Here is a 24995-nt window from a genome sequence, read left to right as displayed (position 1 = left end):
ATATTATCAAAATAATAAAACATTAAAAAATATCGAATTAAATTATAAAATAATATAACGTGTATCGGAATATACGAATCAAATATCAAATTCTCAACAATCTTCAAAATGAATCGAACAGCTTGCGCATAGTCTCTTCAATGTGGCTGAACGTACCACAGGCATATACCACTCACGAAATTGGATATTATCTGATTAACATGTATTTTAGCGGAGCGGATCAAAACGGCCTTTTCGTTTAGTTGTTTTTTTCCCGACGATGTCAACATATATTATGATTTTTTAATAAATCCGTCAATAGATGTTCGTGGGAGTAGTCGTTTGTCTATATCTTCAAAGTATGCAGAATGCTATAGATGGGCATGGATCTAGCTGTTGTGGGTGTCGACGAGTACGCAAAAATCTATAAGCATTTTACAGACTACTTTAAAATCTCCATACGATTTGTGAGGGGTAAAGAAAGGAATGTACGTACAGATCATTGCCTTTACAGCCATTAATAATGGGAAGCCGATGCGAGGAAGTTTATGTGGCTGTAGGAAAAGACCCGTTAGAAACCGTCTCTATTCTACAATGGGCTCTGCACTACAAACCAGCTGAGTCTCTGGTTTTACTTCATGTTCAGCTTCCGATTACCACCATTCTATCGCCGTGTAAGTGTTTCACTCAATTTGAATTGAAGGCTTTGTTTCTTTCTTTCGCTTAAAAATTCCATGTCTTTTAATTGCAGTTGGGAAAATTCCAGTTAACCAAGTATGTAAGAGTGTGCTGGACGCGCATGAGGAGGATAAAAGGCAGAAGATAAACGATTTCATGGAAATTTACTTGCAGATTTGCTCCGAAGCCAAGGTATGAATCTCAACCCTTTAATAAATAAAATGACACCTGACCTGGTACTTTGAATTTTGAAAATAAAGGCTTTCCGAGATGAAGTGTCTGAAATACTTTGATGTACAACAGGTGCAAGTAAAGGCTTTGGTAGTTAAGAAGGCGGATATTTGCAGTGAAATTATCGAGATGGTTAAAGAACTGGGTATCAGAAAGCTTATTATGGGGACATCGTCAGCTTTTAATTCTACTCTGTACAGGAAATCGAAGATGCAACGACCAGGCAAAGCGGGTTACGTCCTAAAGCAAGCGTGCAGCTCATGCGACATATCGGTCGTGTGTAAAGGAAAACTTCTCGTAGTGAGGGAAGGATCTGTCGTGGATAATGGTCAGTTATTTATCCGATTTTGGGGAAACTTATTTGCTCTTATTACAGCTGAAATTTAAAGCACCATCATTGCTTGCTAATGTGAATTTCGACACTACCTGGAACAGCTTCAGAGGATTTTGGTCGATCATTTTCATTCCAGACAAATTTCGAACCAGATTTGGCCGCCTCCATTGAAACTCCTCATTTTGGAAAAGTTTCAGTTCCGAGAGGGTTTACGCTGAAAGTTGTGGGAGATTTTACGCCCGATTTCCCCGATGAAGTGAAGCAATCATGTTTTGAAGCATCGTCGGAAATAACGACCGCGATCAGTGAACATTCTTCTGATATACAACTGGCAGAAAGTCGACAGATTTATAGCGATGAAACTCAACTATCTCCAGTATGTTCTCACTTTAAGCATTACTTCTTAAGACTTCTTTCTTCTAAAAAAAGTCGCAATTTTTACAAATTACAACTATTCAAAATGAAATGCAGAAGGAGCTGACAGATACTGAAACCCTGAAATTTCTGCTCACGGAGGCGTTGGAAGTGGCGGAGAATGCAAGGCGAGCAATGCAAAGAGAGACTGTAAGGCGTAACAATGCAGAGGCGGCTGCCATTAAATCAGCTCGCAAGGTACGGCCCTACTTTTTCTATTGTACTATTTTAGACGCAATTGTTAGGGTCGGGGTGAAAATGCTTGAATTTTCGTGTATTTATCAGTTTACAACCATTGAAGCTGCCTTAGAAGACGCGATCTTGGTCTCAAAAATGAAAGAAGAGTATTGCCAAGAGTTAACGAGGCGGCTAAAAGAAGTGCAAGAGGAGCTTCAAGCAGTGGTTGACAACAGAAGATCGTTGGCCACACAGGTTGCCAAATTCTCACAAGAACGTGACCAAGCTGTCCAGGAGCTCCACGCCGCAGAGCAGAAGCTCGCCGCGATGCGGATACAAAACAGTCGCATTTTGAAACAGAAAGAGGAAGAAACTAAACAGCTTCAAGACTTGTTGCATTCTAGATCTCGCCTGGAAACTCCCTCGTCCTCTTCTACCGTGGAATTCAGCAAATATTCCCCGGAGGACATCAAAGGCCCAAGCAGAAATTTCTCCGACCATTCGAAACCTGCAGGCGGTGGCTACGGAACCGTTTACAAAGCTCAAATAGGAGAGGCAACGGTTTCCGTCAAAATAGTCTGTGATGACAGTTTGCAGAGCCCACAGGAATTCCAACGGGAGGTATACACATAAATGTACTCATAAAGCACATCACTTATTTCTTTCATTCTGTTTTCAATCGCATATGATTTATAATCTTCTCTTGGCAGATCGAATTTTGTAGAGAAATTCGGCATCCGAATTTAGTGACGGTAGTAGGAGCGTGTTTCGAGCAGGGATGTATACTTTATGAATATATGACCAATGGAACCCTAGCAGATCGTCTGAGATGCAAAGACTCCACTCCGCCCCTCCCTTGGCACACTAGAATTCGCATTGCCGCAGATGTTTGCTCCGCCTTACAATACTTACACAGTTTAAAGCCAGATCCAATAGTCCACCGCGATCTTAAGCCCGAAAGTATTTTTCTCGACAAGAATTATGTAGGCAAAATCAGTGACATCCGTCTTGCTCGTCGTCAGCGACGAGATGCACACAAAGATTCCGAGATAAAAGGTACATTTTTGTACATGGATCCAGAATACCTGAGAAGCGGTGAATTCTCTACCAAATCCGATGTTTACAGCCTGGGAATGATTTGCCTTCAGCTTCTCACAGGGAAACCAGCCTTAGGACTTGTAAAGGACGTTGAAAGTGCGCTAGAAAATTCAAAACTGGATGAGGTTTTGGATCCTTCAGCTGGTAAATGGCCATTCGCGCTGGCCACTCAACTGGCTTATCTTGCTTTACATTGCACGGAACCAGTAAGAAATAATAGACCAGACATTCAGCCAAGTGTGATGCAAATGCTGGAGAAGCTTCGAAAATTTACTGTCGTTGCCCCTGAGATCGGCATAGCTGGCGACCCTGAAGAAGCACATGTTCCGGGCCTCTTTCTCTGTCCAATACTAATGGCGAGCATCATTTTCTACACTTTTGTTTTGATTTCTTCATGCTACAAATACCTAAATTTTTAAGAGTATTTCTAACATTACTTGCTTTTGTTTTGAAATTTGCAGACTGTTATGCGAGATCCTCACATTGCTGCAGATGGGTTTACATACGAGAGGGATGCGATCCAAGAGTGGTTTTATCGTGGAAACCTCACATCACCCATGACAAATAAAAAACTTAAGCGAAAGGATCTGGTCGCTAACTATTCTTTGTGATCAGCCATTCGACAGTGGCAAGAAAGAGGCAACCTCTTGTTTTGATTTCACAGATTTTGTTGCTTTCCTCCGCTACCTTCTCGTCGTGGTCCATCTATTTTTTATATTTAAATTTTATAATTGCACATATTTCTCTCAAACATACTAAGTACAAATAAATATAAAGAACTGTTTAGAGTTTTCAAGGTGTTTTTTTTTTAATAATCAATTTATAGTTTTGATAAAATAAAGGAAGAAAATAGATCCTCACTCAATTATAAAGAGATAAACATGAAGTGTGAGGCGAAAAATTTTAAAAAATAGAAAAGCAAGTTTGAAGTGTTTATTTTTTGTATATTTCATGAGGATAAATTTTGTAGAAAGGAAAGGCATAATCCTTATTGCAAGTTGAGGTCATTCTTTGAGATGGAGACAGATTCAGTTTGGGATTGATTATTTCAAGGTGTGAAGATTAAAGAGTTACAGCTATGTTGCATTGGAGGGTGTAATCATTTTTGTGTATGCTATGTAAACCTCATTCTTTGAAAGCTAATTGTAGAGTGGGAAAAGTGAATTACTATGAAAGGATATATATTCATCAAGAGAACAAATTCTTACAAAACATTTAAATAAATCAAAAGCAATCAAAACTTTAAGGTTTACCCTATTAATTATGAAGTTGAAGTTTAATTGATGAAATGATATACATTTTTGTATATACCATGAACACATAGTAGATTTAAATTGTAGGGACTTCAGAAACAAAAAGGGCAAGTGACAAAAGTCTTTTGGATACTTTAACTAGCTCTCTATCTATGATATTCATGCAGCACACGGATGACAATGTAACACACTAGCATCCCATATAGACCAAAATAGAATTATCACAACAAAATTATAGTACAACCTTGCACAAAATTTGAGGTTTAAAAATGCAAGAATGTGATGGAATAACAAGTAATGACAAATACAATCATAAACAAATAATGACATGCACACAAACAATTATACTTTTCTCTTTTCATAAAACAAAATGTAATAAATAAAAGAGGGTCAGAATTACCAGATCAGTTACTTTCCAATTTGGAATCTCATACAAGTATTGGCTTAATTTGCAATCTAGGGAGAGCATCATTAGGGTGCTTTACCTCCAACCATAGACCTTGTGATCTCTTGCACAACTTCCTTACAGAAGTGGCCTGACCTTTCATGAGGGTGCAGACATTGGACTCAATCTCATTGCCATTTGAGCATGGTGCTTAAAGCTACACAACTATAGTTGATCACACACTATAGGCACCTCCTCACCAATATGACCTCCTAATTAGGAAGTCCATCTGATTAAGGTGAACTAACTGATTCATGGAGAATTTTAGACCACCTTGGCCAACATTTATAAGTTGCAAAAATATTATACATGTTGTCAATGTTCACCACTCTACTTAACTTGTTCATCTAACTCAAGTTTGGGTTGACCTAACTCAATGAATAGGTAGATTTAACCATCGTGACATGCCAATTGTATTTTGCCTACTACTCAGAGGTGTCTACTCTATACTCAAGGATGGATTAAATCAACCATTAGATTCAATGACAAAATAATTGTTATGTAAATTTAATTCAGTTCTTGGCACTTAGCATTGCTTTGAATTGTTATTGGTGTATGCATGTATTATAGATTGCCTCAATTCATGTGTACGTGTGTGAATCTATGCACATACACATATATGTACACACGTCTCTTTCTAAATTGGCACAATACAAATGTACATGTATGTGCATCCTTGCACATACATGCATACTTGCATTTGCTTCGTAATCTTCATGTTCTTTACACATTTATCAAAATCCATGATTCCTTTTAGTATTCGAACTGTTGATCATTTCCTATCTTAACAGTCTAGTCTTATCCATTGTTATAAATACATGTTACAGATTCTTGCCTTATCAGCTATTATAAATACATGTGACAAATTCTAGCCTTAATAGCTGTAACAATATATGAGATAGATTCTAGCCTTATCAGCTGTAACAATACATGAGATAGATTCTAGCCTTATCGACTGTAACAAAAATAGAGTTCAAGTCAATTCCATATTCAATCCAAGGGTCTATCGACATCCATTAATTTTCTTACGTAGTGTTACTTAGATAGAGATAGAACTATAATAATCTTCTTAATGCAGATCGACCTATCATGGTCTTTCAAGCTAGGCATTCTATTATAAAGCCAAACACAACTATCGATAGCTCAATCATAAAATGGAATTCGATTTGCAAACTCGTACTAGTTTATCCACATGATAGAGGTGAAGCCTCTATTAATTTACTATATCAACAGTTCAATACTACCATTAATACTATATTGAAACAATGACAACATAAGTATCCATGCAGTCATATTTATGGAAAGATTGTTCATCTTTTAAGTCAATCATAGAACTAGCTTCATTTGATATCAATCAATTACTTTACAAGTATTATAATGAAACCTTTTGATGCATTTATTATTATTAACTACAAAAGAAGATGCTCAGCAGAGACTAGAATATGTTCATGAAACATGCCTATTACTAAGCTTGGCAGTGTCGATATGATGATGTTGCTCCCTAGCTGAGGACTCGATCCTCCAGGTAAGATATTCCAACCTCCTTTTCTCTACAAGACTAATCACTGTACTTTTATCAATATGAGCTTATTACGACACATGATCGTAATCCCATCTCAAAATAGGCCATTGTCTTTTATGGTCGAGCCCCAAAACATAATCAAGAATCGGTTATCCTAATTGAGATCCTTTTACAAAATAGCAATTATAAAACAATAACAAGGCTCACTAAAACCACGAGATGGATGTTATGATATCAATACACCGCTAGCTCATGGTAATCTCATCTTATTAATGATTACTATGGAGATTGCGGCTTTGAAGCCATTACCACTATGTCTCCTCATTCAAATTTGATGTTAAAAATCGCAGTGATTATATATATATTTGAATAGGTCAATTTATTCATACTATATATGTATGTGTGTAAACATATGTACATAAATGATGTATATACATATATGTATATGTATATGTATATATATATATGTATATATATGTACATATGGATGTATATACATATATGTATATGTATATGCATATCCATATGCTAATAATGATGAGGGTAAATTTGCTTGAGTATAGATTATTCCTGTTGGAGTAATTAGGGATTTAGCTATTTAAGTTTACTATTTAGTATTTTGTTCATCCGTGTTCCCTTTCTTGCCTTGCTGATTGATTCCTGGGCAAGGTGGAAACGCCTACTTTAACATGGTATCAGATCTTGCTTTCTGCGATCTTCTTCTAATTTGAGAGTTTTCATCATATTGATTTTTGAGGTCCAAGCTGGTGTAGGAGGATGTGGTCTATTGTTCCATGAGTGTACCTTGCAGCCTGTGGTGCTAGTCCAGATTGGTTTCGAGTCCATCTCTGTATTGCATGCCTGTAGATCTATTGTTTTTCTTGCTACATTTGTTTGCTGAGGAGCCATATCAGATTTGTTTGTTGACACCGACAAAGCTTTTTCCTTACTGTGGTGAAACTTGGTAGGCGGTTGGTTTTGTTTCGTGCCCAGCACTCTTTTTGGTCTGGATATCTCCCTCATCGCTTAGCATATTGATGTTATATTTTGGCATAGGTCATGTCTAGGCGTTTGTTCTTCTTTGTCGGCATGTGTGATCTATGGTTGGTGTTTTGGAGTGATTGGGTTTGGTGGATCTATAGATGAACATGGTTTATCTTTGATTAGCATTCTATGGTCGAGGGATTATCGTTATCGAGCAGTTTGGGACTCCCATTTCAACTTTCCAGGCTTGTGGCTTTCCATCGCATATCGACCTTCCATTTTCACCCGGCTTGTTGGCACAGCGAAAACGTGGTTGGAGGCCTAAGTAGTGTGTGGGTGGTCATGGAGAGGGCTTGAGTTGTTGGCACCAGTGCCCAATCCTAAGCTCACTTCCACTTTGTCCTTTGGCTGATAGGTGATGTCCATTCGCAAACTTTTAAAATTGATCAGTTTTTCCTTTGACGGGAACCATCTCGTCCGGTTTGCAGATTTTTGCAAGCAAATATTGATGCAGGTTTAGAGCTTCGTTTGATAACAAGAGATATTTTTTTACTGAGTAGTGGCATACCTCCATGACCTACGAATCTGATTAGGCTTTGCAAAGCGGCAGTTGGTGGCATTTGCTTGTGCAAGGATTTGCAAAGCAATCGCTAAATTCTTGAGGAGCTCTTTATTTATATTTTATTTTAAGATACGAATGATTATTGGAATGAAGAAGATCATGTTTTTTGTTTTTTCTAGCTAATAAAACAGACTGTTACGGAATAAAGCAGCTTTTAATTTTTTTTGTTTTATACTTTGTAAAACTGTTGTCTACGCAATAAGGCAGTGAATGCTTCTGTTTTTTTTAAGAAATTTAGTTTAGTTTCACTGTTTTCTCTCTGATCCCTTTAAGGGATCGGCTGTCTATAAAAACAGTCCTGTGTAATTGTTTTCAAGATCAATATCGATATGAGTTTTATGAAATAGCAGCCTCCTTTTTCTTCTTCTTTAAGCTCTATTTTCTGCATGTTAAATTTATAATCTTTCATTTGGTATCAAAGCAGGTTGCAAGAGTTCAGATTGGGCAAGTTGAAGGTTAGAAAAACAGTTATCTTCAGATGGCTAATGGAAAAGATTTAGCATTTCAGCTTCCGTTATTTACTGGAGAAAACTATGATTTATGGAGTATCAAGATGAAGACCCTATTATTATCCCAAGATCTCCGGGAATTAGTGGAAAGTGGATACCAAGAACCTGCTGATCAGAATACATTAAATACATTTACACTACAACAAAAAAATTGGCTGAAAGAAGATAGAAAGAAGGATAACAAAGCTCTTTTGACCATTCAATCTACCTTAGATGTTTCAATATTTCCTCGAAATGCATACTGAGGTACCAGCAAAATCAAAATAAGACTTCAAACTCATTGAAGAGAATTTAAAAATTTGATGATGAAGGAATATGTGTCCATTCATGAATTTTTTACTAGGACTCAAGTTATTGTGAATCATCTTAGTACTTAAGGAGAAACTATATCAGACTAAAAAATTGTAGAAATTTTTTTGAGGTCTCTTCCTCCTAAATTTGATTGAGTAGTGATTGCTATTGAAGAAAGTAAAGATCTAACTGCTTTCAAAGTTTCAAAGTTAAATGGTTCTTTGCAGTTCCATGAGGAGCATATGTAGCGTTATAAAAAAAGTTTTTTGCAAGCTTTCCAATCTTCTATGAATATTGAGGAAAACTCCAAATCTCTTCCCTCTCACATTGCTCATTTCAAGGCAAATCTTTTGGTAACAACAGAGGAAGAGGACAAAGTTCCTTTAATAGAAGGAGTATACAGTGCAGATATTGTGAAAGCTATGGGCACTGCAAGAAGGAGAAATCTGACTTGAATAAGTTAAGAGCTAGTATGCAGAAAAGTCTTTTGACACAAAGAATTCTACGTCCTTTGCATCCAATTTGGTAAAAGAACACCAAGAGGATGTCTAGTTTTTGGGTAGCATCTGCTCAAATCACATGATAGGTAAATCTGATTTCTTTGTCAAATTAGTTGATTCAATAAGAAGCAAAATTAAATTTTGAGATGATAAGGAATTTGATGTAGTGGGAAAAGGTACCCTTGCAGTCAAAGCTAACCAAGGAGACACTACACATATACATAATACTTTCTTTGTGTCATAATTATAACATAGCCTTTTGAGTATACGATAATTTCTAGGAAAGAACTATAAAGTTGTATTTGACGATAGCTGATGCAAAAAAATTGATAAATCTAATGATCGTCATCTATTCATGTTTATGGCATCAACGATATGGTCATCTAAATTTTAAAGGGATAACTTTGTTAAATAAGAAGAATATGGTGTGAGGGATTCCTCCCAATCAAGGAGAAAGAAGAAGTTTTTTCAGGGTGTGCACTTGGCAAGCATCACCGAGACAATTTTTCGGTGAGCAAATCTTGGAGAGCACAATTTTCTCTAGAGCTTGTACATGATGACATGCAAGAGCCTTCATTAGGTAAGAACTTTTCTTTTTGACCTTCATTGATGATTATTCTCACCACACTCAAGTTTATTTTTAAGCAGAAATTGCATGCTTCAATAATTTTAAAGCAATGGTTGAAAAATAAAGCAGGTATCCTATAAAGATACTCAAAACAAATAGCGGGAGAGAGTTTACTTCTAATGAGTTTGTTGATTTTTGTACTAAGAAGGGCATATAGAGAAAGCTTACTATTGCATATACACCTCAGCAGAATGTTATTGCTGAAAGAAAGAACCATACCATTATGGAAATGGCACAAAAAATCTTCTAAATAATTTTGGAGAGAAGCAATTGCCACTATAGTATATATTTACAACTGTAGTCCCATAAAAGCAGTTCAAAATATCTCTCCAAAGGAGGTATGGAGTGGTCACAAGCCTTCAGTGGCTCATCTACGAGTCTTTGGATGCTTGGCACATGTGCATATTCTAGATCAAAAGTGAAAGAAGTTGGATGCCAAATCCCAACTTTGTATCTATGTGGGCTACTCTACTGCAACTGGAGGCTACATATTCTATAATCTTGAGACATAACAATGGATAGTTAGCTGGGATGTGGTTTTTGATGAAGGGGGAGTATGGTAGTGGAAAGACAATGTGCAAAAAAATCCATCAATAACCATAAATATGGAAGATAATATTGTTGTTGCTCCTCTCCCCACAAGCTCAAGTGGAAGTTCAAGCTCCAGTTCCAGTCTTCCAAACTCACCTAGTTCTTCAAGAAGCACAAACTCAAGTGAAGATTCACCTCCATCATCACCTCGAGCATTTGTTCCAAAAAAGGTATGAAGTTTGGTTGATATTTATCAGAGGAGTACCAATATAAATCCAGTTGTTAATTTTTCTTTGTTTAGTACAATTAAAGTGGAACCCTCTGTGTATGAAGAAGCAGTGAAAGAACCCATATTGGTTAATGCTATGAAAGATGAAATGAATTCCATTCATAAGAATAATACTTGGGAACTAGTTCTACTTCCCAGAGGTAACCAGGTGATTGGTGTGAAATGGTTATACAAAGTGAAATATCATGGAGATGGTTTAGTGGAACAACATAAAGCAAGACTAGTTGGGGTTTGCACAAACTCCTAAAGTGGATTATGCATAAACTTTTGCTCCTATGGCTAGACTTGATACAATCAAGATTATATTGGTTGTTGCGGCATAATACAAGTGGCCAATATTTGAGATGGATGTGAAATCAACATTCCTTAATGGTTACATAGATGAGGAAGTTTATGTGGAACAACCTATGGGTTATGAAGTTCTAGAAAAAGAATACTTAGTGTACAAGTTGAAGAAAGCCCTATATTGGTTGAAGCAAGCTCTTTGTGCCTAGTATGATAGAATTGATAGTTATTTCATGAAAAAATATTCAATAGAAGCCACTTAGAGCTTACCTTTGTTGGACATTGTAATTGCTTGGATATATTATTGTCATTGATGTCAACATATTCCTGTGATTTATTATTCTAGTGATTTCAGATTGGTATGTTGGGTTCATGGTCTGGTGTATGGAGTATGTGTAGTGTCATTATATCTTTCTATATTGGTTTTGGTGATTCGAAGAGCTTAATTAATCATATCATATGATCTAGTTTGCACTTTGTTATTTTCATGAGTTCTTTACAAAGTTCAGTATTTCCTCTGGTATATTTCAGAGTGATTAGATCTGGAGTTACAGATTGGGGAGTTTGTTTGGGATGTTCATGTGTATCTTCATTACAGATGGTTCATGATTTGGTGCTCCACAAGTTATCTTTCTTCGTGACAGTTGTTGCTATTTGAGTGTTCTTGAAGTTCAGATGTTGATCGATGAAAATTTGATAAGTTGTGCTGGTGCAGTTGTTTCTAATTATTCTAAAATGCTTGTTGGTGTTTCCTAATTGTGTCTTATTTGTCTTGATGATCTGTATTGATCATTGTGTGAGTTTTTGGTGATTTTGTTGATCTAGTGATGTTCTTCATGTTGTGAGGTTTTCTTGGTAGTAGAGCATGTTGTGGTTGATCTTGTCATTATTACCGGTGGAGAAGAGAATTTGGAAATTTGGTTTAGGTCCATGTTATGTTATGTACATTATTATATTGGTTCAGTGGTGGATCTTTGTATCGCATGATGTAATTTTATAATTGTGAGTTGAGGGTTTATCCGACCTTGTTGTCAATGTTGATGAACTGTATAAATAGGTGATATTGTCATGTAATTTGTGTATCGAGGTTGTGTCTACAATACTAGAGAGTGGTGTATGTGCGAACAAGGATTTATCTTTTGGTGTTATGTATCGAGCAGAGTTTGGTGTTGCAGAGAAAATATATGTTCTTAACCGGAACTGTCATTAGGCATTTGGAGATGCTATTCTTGTAGTTCATTCGTTCCAGATTGTAATCTGAATATTGTTGTAAGTCAGTGGGAATTCCTTGAGGGTTGTACCCTTCCATCTCATTATCTTTTGAGTAGCAAGCTCTAGGAAGTGTGCTTGAATGTTGGTGTATTCCCCATTGTAATATTTTCACATACTACTACAGAGTATTATCTTATTGTGGGTAGGTTCCTACCATGGTTTTTCCCTTAACTGGGTATTCCACGTCAAAATATTGGTGTTGTGTGTTGTGCTATCTATTTTCTTATCTTTATTGTTACTGTAGTTTATCAGATCTATATTTGTGGTTGAGTTTGTAGATCTAGTAGAAAATTGGTTCACCCCCCTCAATTTTCCTTTATTTTTGTTGCCAATAATTAGTATTAGAGCTAGATCCTCCAGAAGAATCTTAACCACTTGAGGAGATCTGGGATGGCAACTACATGTGTTATCTTTAAGAAGGAGAGTCTGAGATTTGATAGAAGTAACTATGTTATATGGAAGAACCGGATGGAGGTGCATTTCAGATGTCTTATACAAGATTATTGCAAAATCACAAAGAATGTCTATTATGTTCCTCAGAATGGATCAGTTACTACTGATGACATCAAGGAAGTTGAAAATAACATTAGAGAAAAGGAAACATTTCTAAGTGCCCTGACTAATTCAGAAACAACTAATGTAATATGGGACTTTAGACTACACATGAGATCTAGGAGAAGCTTGAAACCTTGTATGAAGGAGATAAACAAGTCAAAGTTGCTACGTTGTAGAGTTTGAAAGGGAAATATGAAATGTTGAAGATGGGAGAAGATGAGAACATAAATTCCTTTATGGCTAACGGGAATGACCTTGTCCTAGGTATCAGATGTGCCAGTGGAACCCTTGAAGAAGATGAAATTGTTGCTACATTTAGAGCATCTGTATCCAGAAAGAAGAAGTATGATCCCAATGAATGCATAATATCTAGATATGAAAGAGACATAAGAGAGATGAAAAAGAAAGAAAGGGAATTAGATGAGATTGAAGCATTTATTGCCCAAAGATTTCCTAAGGGAGTTGGTAAGTATGATGGAAAATTGCCTTTGAAATGTTTCTCTTGCAAAAAGATGGGGCATTTTTCTTCTAGGTGCCTAGAGAGAATGGCTAAATATGATAGACATGATAAATTTGATAAGAGTGATAGGAAAGATAGATATGAAAAGCATCAGAAGTATGATAAGCCGTACAAGTCTAACTAGAAGTATAAGTATTAGAAGAACTGTTACTATGTTGTTGATGAAGGTGTTACAAATGAAGAATCAGAAGGAGATGAGGTTTGGTTTATTGCTATCAAATAAGATGGACCAGTACCTATTCATTTCACAAGATGCACTATTGAGGAGAAAGCTTTAGCTACTAAAGTTAAAGAAAAAGATGAGTGGGTAATTGACAACAGTTGTTCACATCATATAACCATTGATAAAAGTAAATTTGTGAGTATGGAAAGGTATGATGGTGGAATAGTAAGATTTGGAAATGACAAACCCTGTGTAATCCATGGTAGAGGTTATATTTCCTTTGATGGTAAGCATAACACTGATTATGTCTTGTATGTTGAAGGTTTGAAACATAATCTTTTGAGTGTTGGACAGATGATTTACAAAGGTTATGATTTACAATTCAAGAATGATAAATGCAAGACCCTAAATGCCTCTGGTATAGTGATTGCATTTGAAATTAAGACTGAAGGTAATATCTTTCATTCGAATGTTGTTAATAAAAGTTGGTTGTGGCATAAGAGAATATGTCATATTTTTATTTTGATTCCATGATTAAGATCAGTTCTATTCAAGTTGTTAGAGATTTTCCTAAAATTGTTAAGCCTACTAATTGGGTATATAAGGAATGTCAAATGGGTAAGAAAACAAGAATTTATTTCAAGAGAAAACAGTATACATCTGATGGATTTCTAGATCTTGTCCATACTGACCTATGTGGACCTACAACTGTTAGAAGTGTGCAGGATGACAAAGATTTTATGTTACTGATTGATGATTACTTTAGGATGATGTGGGTTGTCTTTTGTAGGAGAAATTAGAAGCATTAGAGATATTCAAAGAAAAGGTTGAGACTGAGATAGGATTGAAGGTGAAATGTCTGAGATCTGACAGAGGAAGATAATTTTGTTCTGGTGAGTTTGATTCATTATGTGAGAAGCATGGGATTAAAAGACAATTATTTTCTCGTAGAACCCCTCAATAGAATGGAGTAGTTGAAAGGAAGAACAAAAATGTCTTTGATGTTGCAAGGACTATCCTGATTGAAGGGAATGTTCCGAAGATCTATTGGAGAGAAGTTGTTAGCATTATTATTTACACATTCAACTAAGTTCATATAAAAGGTGATAGCGGTAAGACTTCTTATGAGCTATGGTTTGGTCATGTTCCTACTGTGAGATATTTCTGAAAGGTTTTGGAAGCAAGTGTTATATCAAGAGAGATGAGGATATAGGATAGATTGATGCAAGAAGTGATGAAGTAATATTCTTGGGCAAAGTCTACTGGTGCTACAATAAAAGAATGAGAAAGATAGTGGAAAGTGCAAATGTGAAGGTTGATGAGAACCATGGAAAAGAAATTAGAGCATGCGGGTATGATGATGGTCAACGTGTTGTTCTAACTCCTATTAAGACTAAGGAATTGAAGTAGACTGACCCAGTAGATACTGTTAATCCAGATGTTGTTGCTACTGATGGAGAGGTGTAGGAACCTGAAAATTGGAATAATCAGAAGACTTTGAGGTATGTGAGATTGAATCACTCTAAAAATATTATTATTGGAGATAAAAATAAAGGTGTGATGACTAGAAGAAGGCCAGTTGTTGAAGAGGTATGTGTGATTTCTAAAATTGAACCTAAAGATGTTGTTGAGGCTTGCAAAGATGAAAATTAGATGAGGGATATGAAAGAAGAATTGAATCAGATTGAAAAGAATAACACATGGGAACTTGTGCCTAGACCTAAGGATAAGAATATGATTGGTACTAAATGGGTATTCAGGAACAAGTTGAATGAAGTCAGTGAAGTTATCAAAAATAAAACAAGATTTGTATGCAAAGGATATTCACAGAAAGAAGGGATTTATTATGAGCAGACTTTTGCTCCACTAGCTAGACTTGAAGCTGTTAGACTATTGCTTGCATATGCTGCCTATAAAGATTTAAAGGTATATCAGATGGATGTCAAATCAACCTTTTTGAATGGTGATCTTGAGAAAGAAGTCTACATTGAGAAACCTGATGGATTTTCATTATCAGATGATGGAGACGTGATATGCAAACTAAAGAAAGCTCTTTATTTATTAAAACAAGCCCGTAGAGCTTGGTATGCTAGATTGGATAAGTACTTGCTGAAATTAGGATTTAATAAAGGTACTTCTGATAATAATCTGTATTTCAAGATTGAGAATGATAATATTTTGATTGTTGAAGTTTTTGTTGATGATATTATTTTTGGAGATGATAACTTCAGTATGAATTTTTCCAATGATATGCAGAAAGAATTTGAGATGTCTATGATAGGAGAGATGAAATTTTTCTTATGTGTGTAGATTTCACAGACTAGAAAGGGTATTTTTATATCTCAAACTAAATATGTGAAGGAATTTCTGAAGAAGTTTGGGTTAGATGACTCCAAACCGGCTGGAACTCCTATGGTGTGTGGCTGCAAATTATCTAAAAATGATGAATCTTTGAAAGCCAATTAGTCTTTATACATATCTATGGTTGGTGGAATTCTATACTTGACTCAGAGTAGACCTGATATTATGCATGTTGTGTGCATGGATACTAGATATCAAGCTGATCTGAAAGAGATATGTCACTGTTGTAAAGAGGATATTCAGATACTTGAAAGGGACTGTGGATTATGGTTTGTAGTATCTGAGGAATGATGGTTTCGTGTTATGTGCTTACACTGATACTGATTGGGTTGGTGATGTTGATGACCAGAAGAGTACCTCTGGTGGTGCATTCTTTTTGGGTAATAAATTGGTTTAATGGGCTAGTAAGAAACAATATTCAGTGTCCTTATCTACTGTTGAGCTTGAGTACATTCCTGCTACTAGTAAATGTACTCAGGTAGTTTGGATGAAGCAAATGTTGAAGAATATCAGAGTTATCTATGATGAGTCTACTGTCATTTATTGTGATAATTCTAGTGCTATTAATATGTCAAAGAATTTGATGCAACATTCAAAGGCTAAACATATATCAATCAAATATCATTTCTTGAGAGAAAAAGTCAGTGTAGAGAAACTGAAGTTGGAATATGTGTCTACAAAGGAACAAATTGATGATATTTTCACTAAGCCTTTGCCTACAAATACATTTGTCTATCTGAGAGAGAACTTAGGGGTATCCACCCCTCCTGATGAGAACTATATGCATGGAGTTGCATCAATCCGATGGAATTCACAGTCTTATCTCTATATCTGAATTAATGCATTTATGTTGCTCCTCTGATAGACTAGTCTGTTTATGGATGGTTATATTTAAGGGGGAGAGAATCATTAGTTATTTATCTAAGTGGGAGAGAAAGATTGTTTTTCTATTTTGAAGATCTTTGGCATTGCTATCAAAGGTGGAGAGAAGCATGTGAAAATTTGTTTTATCTGCTTGATCTTCAGCAGAGTCTATTGGAGATATTTCTTTCTTTGCATTGATTATTTTTCACATTCGTATGTTGTCATGAATGCCAAAGGGGGAGATTGTCAGGCATTGTTGTTGCTAGGATATGTTGTTATCATTGATGTCAATATATTCCTGTGATTTATTGTTTCGGGTATTTCAGATTAATTTGTTGGGTTCATGGTTTGGCGTATAGAGTATTTCTAGTGTCATTATATCTTTTTGTATTGGTTTTAGTGATCCAGAGAGCTTAATTAATCATATCATATAATTCGGTTTGTAGTTTATTTTTTTGATTAGTGCTTTGCAAAGTTCAGTATTTCCTCTGATATATTCCAGTGTGATTCAATCTTGAGTTGTGTATTTGGGTGTTTGTTTGGGATTTTCATGTGTATCTTCATTGCAGATGGTTCATGATTTGGTGCTCTGCAAGTTATCTTTGTTCGTGATAGTTGTTGTTGTTTGAGTGTTCTTGAAATTGAGATGTTGATTGATAAAGATTTGATAAGTGGTGTTGGTGCAGTTGTTGCTAATGATTCTAATGTGCTTGTTGGTGTTTCCTAATTGTGTCCTATTTGTCTTGATGATCCACATTGATCGTTGTGTGATTTTTTGGCGATTTTGCTGATCCGATGATGTTCTTCATGTTATATAGTTGATCTTGTTGGCATAATTGATGGAGATAATGATGTACCAGTAAAGGTTGATATGAGGATATTGATGGACTATTGGTGATGATATATTTATGGATTGTTGGTGATGATATAACTATGATATGATGCTTTATGATCAATTATTTGTATTTTCATTGATGGCAACCATGTTTGTTTATGTTTTATATATCATCTGAGTTATCTAAGTTTAGTCTAATTGATAATAGATTGAGTTGGATAGCAAAACTGCTAAGTAGCAGTCAACCGGTAAGCAGGAACAGAGAAGGAGATGGTTGCGGTAGAGATCCATGTTGAGATAGGTGTTGTGATTTGGAATGTATACTTATGACATTATAATGACTCTATGACAGGAACCACATCATGTTTGGAGAACAAGAAGTTGTGTTTGTAATTGATTGTTGTATATTTAGTGGAGGGTTTGAGAACCAGTATCAAGATCTTTAACTGGTGATGTTTTATGGTTTGGTGGTAAATCTTATCATTTTCATTACTTAGTGATGATGTGTCAGAAAGAATCTATGATGATAAGATTTCATTTAAGCATGTACAAGGATCAAATTTCTTGGGAAATAAGGAAGTGCTTAGTAGAATGTGATAAGAGTTTGACAACTTATCTAATCGATGTGCAGTGATGTGTTATGATCATTTAATGGTTATAATTGTCTTAAAACTTGTTTTAATGATCTGTATGATGAACTGAAATAATTTTTAATGATTTGATGATATATAATATAAATTCATTGTATGTTAGGGTTTTGTAACTGACCTAATTGTAAAGTGTATTTATATCAAGTTTGAGAAGGTTTAGTGTGTCGGTAATCAGAGAAGAAGTATGTTGAACCCGATTGAGATGTTTGCATGAGTGAAGAAGATTGGAACCAAAATGGATCTGTACTAGCAAGCAAAGAGTGCATTGATCAAATAATTTATCTATTGTTCCCTAACAGTTGCAGCAGTAATAAAATCCCTTAACCAGGTAGGTCCTAACAGGCTTGATATTGTAAATCCCTTCATTGGGTGGCTCATTAACTTGGGTTTAAATCCTTTAGCGAGGTTACTCCTAATAGGGTAGAGCTCCTAACAAGGATGAGGTTAAAATCCCTTCACCAGGGGACTCCTAATAGGGTCTTCTCTTTACCAAGCTAGGCCTTTAACAGGGCGCATTATGAAAGAGAGCAATTTTTGTGGGTACCAATTCCCACTATGGTTTTTCCCATTTGGGTTTCTACATGAAAAACCTCTATGTTTATGTTGTGCATGAACTGTTGAGTTATTCATTTGATGTCTTTACTATATTTTCTTAATGATGACCACTTAAGTTGCTACCAGTAATGTTTTGGTAAATCTGATTTGAAGACTGTTTGATAAGCTACTGGTACTGGTTATGAACCTTTTTTTAGAAGTATTTGCAGAGTGGTAAAAGATTTCAATTTATTGTTATTATTGATTCACCCCCCCTCTTAGTATTAACTGAATCCTCACATAACAATTGGTATCAGAGCATTAGGTTCTCTTTGTGTAGAAGCTTAATCGCTTGAGGTAAAGATCCTTAAGGATAACATGGGGGAAAGTTAAATGATTAAATGAGAGCTTTCACAAAATCTTGGAGAATTTGAAGAAGCCTATGATGAACTAAAGGTCAAGTATAAAGCTTCATTGGCTAAGAGAAGAGAGCTGGATGAGCAGTTGATGGAATTAACTAAAAATAGTTCTTTTGAGGAAGCAAACATTGATGCCTTGGTTAATGAGGTAGAAAAGAGGAATGATGATAAGAAAAATCTAAGGAGAGAGCTGGAAGCCCTTACCATGAAGATGAGACAAGATCTAGAAGCCAAGAGAACAACTAAAGATACTATAAAAGATAAGGATGATGAGATCTTAAAGCTGAACCAGGAGATTAGTACCTTGCATGCAAAACTTCAAGAAGAAAAAGAGGAGAAAGAGGAAATACAAGTTGATCTAGAAATGGCTATGTCTCTTAGAGAAAGTCTTATACGGAAGATGGAAGATCTTACTAAAGTGTTGCCTAATGCTAATGAGATACTTGCTAAATTTAACAAGAGCACTACTATGCTTGATGAGAAGATTCAGTCATAGAGGTAGAATGCAGATACATGTATAGTGTGGGATTCACAATAACTAAACAAGGAGAGTCATCTCATACCAAGGACACCATGCATGAAGCCAAATCTGTACCAAAGAAGAAAAAGAAGAACATTGGTAAGAGAACCTACAAAATAGTATGTTTTAACTATCATAAGGTAGGTCATACTGCAAATGTTTGTAGAAGTAGATCTAGTACTTTTGATGGATATAGATTTAATGCATATGAAGGATATAAGCCTACTACTTTTAATGGATATTGCTTCAATTGCAACAAGTATGTGCATAGAGCTATTGAGTGCAGGTCAATAGTGAACAATTAGAGATCTTACTATGACTAGAGGAACCCTACTTGGCAGTGATCTTACAATGACTAGAGGAACCCTACTTGGCAGAGATCTTACAATGACCAAAGGAACCCTACTTGGCAGAGACCTTATGTGAACTAGTCTAGTCCATATGATATGGAGAATAGATGGAATGTGACATATTCAATCTGTCACAACTTTGGTCATGTAGCTACTCATTGTCAAAGAAGAACTGGTAGAGGCAATGCTAGACCCTAGAGAGCATCTGGAATGGCATGTTTCCATTGTCACAAACCAGGACACCTTGCAAAGTTTTGTAGAGATAGAATGAATAAGTCGATTAATCAGTCTATTGATCAGAAAGGAAAGAAGAAGGTTGATGTGGAGGACACTAGGAGTGAGATGAACATGATATGGAGAAAGAAAACTGAGGAGAAACCATCAGAGGAATCCAATTATTCACCTAGTCTGGAGAATCCTTCACCAGTAAACTAAGCTATAATGAAGCTTAGGGGGACCTTATTATTAGATCCATTTTCAAACCCCCTGAATGATGTGTGGTAAGTCAAATCTGTATATTTTGATGCTATATGATTTTATGAAGTTTATTTTGAACTAGTTACATCTTAAACCGGTAAATTGAATGTGATATGTGAGTCGCTATCAAATTTTAGAGTTGAATAGTGATTAGGGTATGTTCAACCGGTTTAGTAAAAGGAAAAGAAAAAGTGTTTTATAGTTTAATTTTTCACAAGAACATAGAAGAACTTTTGATTGCTACTTTGGTGAAGTCGATAGTGGATTATCGTGATTTGTGGGAAAGTGAATTGGTGGAAGTGCATTTAGACCGAAAAGCCTAGTTGCGAAGAAATATGATGTTACCAGAAAGTCTAATGAAGTTGAGGAAAAGAAGATAGTGATTATTGAGCCAAAGATTCAAATTAGTGCTGAGAAGAATAGTGCAATGGAAGATTCTCAACCGGTAGATGAAGAAGATGAAGAACAAGAAGAGGTTATTGCACCAGAACTGGTTATACCTAGATATGTAAAGTTGAATCACTCAACAGATCAGATAATTGGAGATGGGAATGCTGGAGTACATACAAGAAGAAAAATCAAAGAATGCTCTTGTCTAATTTCCACAATTGAACCAAATACAACTAGAGAAGCTCTTAAGGATGATGATTGGATAAAGGCAATGAATGAAGAGCTTCATCAGATTGAGAAAAACAACACTTGGTCACTTGTTCCTAGACCTGATGATAAAAATGTGATCAGTACAAAGTGGGTATCTAGAAACAAACTGAATGAAGATGGTGAAGTGGTCAGAAACAAGGAAAGACTAGTTTGCAAAGGGTATGCACAAGAAGAAGGAGAATATTATGGAAAGACCTTTGCACCGATTGCTAGACTTGAAGGAGTTAGGATGCTACTTGCATTTGCATAATTTAAAGGTTTTAAATTTTGTCAAATGGATGTAAAAGCATTTTTTAATGGTATTCTTGAAGAAGAGGTGTATATTGAACAACTATATGGGTTTGCATTATCAGAAGATAAGGATATGGTATTCGAACTACATAAAGCATTATATGGATTAAATCAAGCACCAAGGGCATGGTTTGAAAGACTTCATGCACATCTGATAAAGATAGGATTTCAGAGAACGAGTAAGGACAACAATATTTATTTGAAGACTGAAGGAGACAAGATGTTGATTGCAAAAGTATTTGTTGATGACATCATATTTCGGGGAAATGATGACATGTGTATGACTTTTGCAGATGAGATGAAGGAAGAATTTGAGATGTCTATGATAGGTGAGATAAAAAATTTCATTGGTTTGTAGGTCCAATAGCTAGAAGGTAGAATTTTTATCAGTCAGTCTAAGTATGTGAAGGAAGTGTTAAAGACCTTTGGAATGGAAGACTATAAACTAGTTGGAACACCTATGGTTACAGGTTGCAGATTATCAAAACAAGATGATTCACCCTCAATGGATGAGAAGGAATGTAGATCTATGATTGGGAAACTTCATTATGTTGTTCATAGTAGACTAGATATTATCCATGCAGTTGGTTTAGTAGCAAGATTTCAGAAGAGCCCCAAGGAGACACAAATGACAACAGTGAAGACAATATTCAGATATCTTAGAGGGACAATTGATTATAGATTGTGGTATCCATATAGAGGGAATTTTTCTTTGTAGGCATTCACTAATGTTGATTGGGCAGTAAATGTAGATGACCGGAAAAACACAATAGGTGGAGCTTTATTTCTAGGTGGTAGACTACTATGTTGGACCAGTAAGATAGATTTGTATTTCATAGTCTACAACAAAAGCTGAATATGTGGCTGCATCCATGAATTATACACAAGCTATATGGATCAGACATGTATTAGAAGGATTCAAGAAGGATATGAAAGAACCGATGATCATACATTGTGATAACACTACTACTTTAAAAATTTCAAAGAACCCAGTCCTACATGCTAGGACTAAACATATTGAATTGAAGTATCACTTTCAGAGATAAAAAGTACATGAAAAGAAAGTGAGATTGGAGCATGTGTCAAGTAAGGAGCAGTTGGTAGATATATTCACTAAGCTATTACACAAATCTACCTTTGAATGTCTCAGAGGTAAGTTAAGGGTTATACCCCTACCCAAGGTCAACTAAGAAGATGTAGAAGAATCAATCCAATGGACTCATTGGATATCTTTCACTGTGGATTGATGACAAGTAGGATACTCCTCAAGGAAAGCAGCTAAGATGAGGCACACATATATGATGGAGATAGTAGCAGCAAAAATAAAGACAAAAGATGTATTTGGACCTTTGGCATTGTTGTCAAAGGAGGAGGAGAAATGTAACAGTAAGGGGTAGAAGAAATGAAATAGGGAGAAGAACAAAAGAGGTGATCAACAGATCAATACATCATGGCATGATAAGTTCCTAATATTTATCATCAGTTGACGGTTTTAGTTGTTGTATTCTTTTAGTGCTACCATCAATGCCAAAGGGGGAGATTATTGGCATAACTGATGGAGATGATGATGTACCAGTAAAGGTTGATATGAGGATATTGATGGATTGTTGGTGATGATATAACTATGATATGATGCTTTATGATCAGTTATTTGTGTTGTAATTGATGGCAACCATGTGTTTTTTATGTTTGGTATATCATCTAGCTTATCTAAGTTTAGTCTAACCGGTAATAGATTGAGTTGGATAGAAAGCCTGTTAAGTAGCAGTCAACTGGTAAGCAGGAATAGAGAAGAAGATGGTTGCGGTAGAGATGTGTGTTGAGTTAGGTGTTGCAGTTTGGAATGTATGCTTATCGCATTATAATAAGTCTATGACAGGAACCACATCATGTTTGGAGAATTGGAAGTCATGTTTGTAATTGACTATTGTATATTCAGTGCAAGGTTTGAGAACTAGTATCAAGATCTTTAACTAGTGATATTTTATATTTTGGCAGTAAAGCTTATCATGTTCATTACTTAGTGATGATGTGTCAGAAATCATGTGTGATGATAAGATTGCATTTAAGAACATACAAGGATCAAATTTCTTAGGAAATAGTGAAGTGCTTAGGAGAATGTGATAAGGGTTTGACAACTTATCGAATCAATGTGTAGTGATGTGTTTTGATCATTGAATGGTTGTAATTATCTTGAAACTTGTTGTAATGATCTGTATGATGAACTATAATGATTTGTAATGATCTGATATGATATTTGATGTAAATTCATTTTATGTTAGGTTTTTGTAACTGACCTAATTGTAAAATGTATTTAGGTCACAATTCAGAAGGTTTAGTGTGTCGGTGATCAGAGAAGAAGAGTGTGTCGAACCACATTGAGATGTCTACATGAGTGAAGAAAATTGGAGCTGAAATGGATATGTACTAGCAAGCAAAGAGTGCATTGATTAGATAAATTATCTGTTGTTCCCTAATAGTTGTAACAGTATTTAAATCCCTTAACCAAGTAGGTCCTAACAGGCCTGATATTGTAAATCCCTTCAAGCGGGTGGCTCATTAACTTGAGTTTAAATCATTTAGCAAGGTTACTCCTAATAGGGTAGAGATCCTAACATGGCTAAGGTTAAAATCCATTCATCGGGTGACTCCTAACAAGGCCTGCTCTTAACCGGGCATTATTGTAAATCTCCTAACTCGGCTAGGCCTTTAATAGGGTGCATTCTGAAAGAGTGCAAATTTTGTGGGTACCAATTCCCACTGTGGTTTTTCCCATTTGGGTTTCCACATGAAAATCTTTGTGTTCATGTTTTGGATGGATTTTAGAGTTATTCATTCGATGTCATGAGTAATATTCTGGTAAATTTGATTTAAAGACTGTTTGATCAGCTATCGGTACTAGTTATGAACTATTTTTGAGAAGTATTTGCAGAGTGGTAAAAGATTTATGTTTATTGTTCTTACTTATTCATTCACCCCCCTCTCTCAGTATTAACCAGATCCTCACAATAACAGATCTTTCCATGGTTACTAGTGGAGAAGAGCATTTGGAATTTGGTTTAAGTCCATGTTATGTCATGTACATTATTATATTGGTCTGGTGGTTGATCTTTGTATCATGTCACGTAATTTTGTAATTATGAGTTGAGGGTTTAGCTAACGTTGTTGTCAAGGTTGATGAATTATATAAATAGGTGATATTGTCATGTAATTTGTGTATCGAGGTTATGTCTACATTATTAGAGAGTGGTGTATGTGCAAATAGGGATTCATCTATTTCGGTGTAATGTATTGAGCAGATTTTGGTGTTGCAAAGAAAAAATATGTGCTTAACTGAAACTATCATTAACATTTGGAGATGCTATTCTTGTAGTTCATTCCTTATAGATTGTATTCTGAATCTTGTTGTAAGTCAGTGAGACTTCCCTAAGGGTTGTACCTTGTCGTCTTATTATCTTTTGAGTAGTGAGCTCTAGGCAGTGTGCCTGAATGCTGGTGCATTCCCCATTGTAATATTTTCACATACTACTGTAGAGTGTCATCTTATTATGGGTAGGTTCCCACCACAGTCTTTCCCTTAACCGGGTTTTCCACATCAAAATCTTGGTGTTGTATGTTGTGATATCTATTTCCTTATCTTTGTTGTTACTGTAGTTTATCAAATTTGTATTTGTGGTTGAGTTTGTAGATCTGGTAGAAAACTTATTCACCCAACTCAGTTTTCCTTCATTGTTGTTGCCAACAACCTTGTATG

At 35.7% G+C, this 24995-nt stretch overlaps 1 pseudogene; it reads left to right on the top strand.

The window, feature by feature from the left end:
* The first annotated feature begins 502 nt into the window (after window positions 1-502).
* The window catches only part of LOC131875369 (U-box domain-containing protein 33-like), a 104054-nt pseudogene continuing 79561 nt past the window's right edge, over window positions 503-24995 (top strand).

The sequence above is a fragment of the Cryptomeria japonica genome, chromosome 4 (assembly GCF_030272615.1).
Source record: "Cryptomeria japonica chromosome 4, Sugi_1.0, whole genome shotgun sequence".
NCBI classification, from domain to species: domain Eukaryota; kingdom Viridiplantae; phylum Streptophyta; class Pinopsida; order Cupressales; family Cupressaceae; genus Cryptomeria; species Cryptomeria japonica.
Note: the sequence above shows the minus strand (reverse complement) of the source record. Positions and strands in the feature narration are given on the sequence as shown.